This window comes from Dicentrarchus labrax, unplaced genomic scaffold, assembly GCF_905237075.1.
Source record: "Dicentrarchus labrax unplaced genomic scaffold, dlabrax2021, whole genome shotgun sequence".
NCBI lineage: Eukaryota > Metazoa > Chordata > Actinopteri > Moronidae > Dicentrarchus > Dicentrarchus labrax.
This window is the reverse complement of record NW_026136708.1, coordinates 25,559,116-25,560,802: the sequence shown is the minus strand read 5'-3', so window position 1 is coordinate 25,560,802 and position 1,687 is coordinate 25,559,116.

Below are 1,687 nucleotides of genomic sequence, written 5' to 3'. Positions count from 1 at the left end.
TATCTGAAATCCCTTTTTCCTCTTCCTGTTAAAAAAAAAAAAAAAAAAAATCTTTTTTCTTTCTTACAAGGAGGGTTTTTTTTAGTTTTTCTTAACCCAAACCCTTTTAAAAAAAAAAAAGAAGAAAAAATCTGGTTTTTTTTTTAATAAGATTTTTTTTTTTTTTCCCCTTGCCCTCCCCCGGCTCTCTGCCCCCTGTGAAAATTAACAGTATAAAACTATTTGTTGTGTAATGTTACGTGGATTTGTTTGTTAATTATCAGTGTAAACAGCAATAATTACTGTAACTTCACAGATAATGACTTTTATTACAGTTCTATAACTTTTAACATTCAGATTAAAATAATAAAAATCTAATAATAACAGCACTAATACATTATTTGTATTACAGCAGAGTTCACCTGTATTTATAATTATATTATTATAATGACATTGGTTTGGTTTTACAGTGTAAATATATTTAAACATTAAAAAGCCCCAAAATTTTAATTAAAGCTAAAAACTCTATTTTAATCATAGAAAATTACTGTTTTTACGAGTTTCTGTGATTTTACAGTATATTTTGGCGCCCTGTTGTTTAACAGTGTGTGATGGTGATTTAAAACCAGCTCAGTGAGACTTTAAGGCTTCGAACAGATAAAGGAGGAAGAGCTGTTGTTTCTCATGAATTCTACAGAAAACCTCAAACCAGGAAGAAAAGAAATCCTTACGTGTATGACGGTAAATTCATTATATCAACGATTAAACATTAATGATGAGCATTCAGTGACACAACAACAACAAAGTGATTCAATGTCTGAAATTAAAACTATGGGAAATTGTTTGTAACTCAATGTAATTTCTCTGAATGAAGAACAGGAAGCAACAGATATTTAGTTTTTAGGTTAAAAAGGAAGCACAAAGGTCTAATGTCTAATAATCGCTGAAGAAATCATCTTAAAGGGACAAACTGAGGTTATACAATCAGAACAGAGCTGCTAATAAATTCATCAGCTGGAGAAAAATGTGAATTTAATTAAATTTTTTGCTTTTCTGCAAATGTTTTTGATTAATTAAGAAAATAATCCTGTAAATGTGCTGCAAATATCACAAAATCTTCTTAATATGAACAGTTTCCTGACTGATTACAGTTGGTTTTATTTATTTTTATATATATTTTTCCTGCCGGCTTGTCTTTGTTTTGCAGCTGAAGACAAAGAAACCTGAGCGAGCTGCAGTGGCAGACAGTGATCAGCAGGGGGCGACACACACAGACAGAAAGCTCCCATTCATTCATACTGACAGAGTGAAACAACAACAGGTATAAACATACAGGAACATGGAAGATGATTATTTATTGGTATTAAGCTGTGAAACGTTTCTGACAATCCTTCAACAACATGTGAAGAACATTTCATAAAAAGTTAAATAATGAGCAATAAAACATTACAGTCACTTAAATCTCATTGATAATTTACATTTAATTTAAAGGTTATATACAAAATTCACTTGCCCTGACAGACCAAACCGTGGGCACTACAGCCAACCAGACTCCATTAACAAAACCAGTAATTATACAGATAATCATTAAAAAACACTTCAAACTGCACAGAAACAAAACAAAACAAACAAAAACTGTCTTTGTTAGTCTTTCCAGTTATCAGATATTTAAATAAATCCTTAATTTACAGAGTTAGAAGAGAAAATA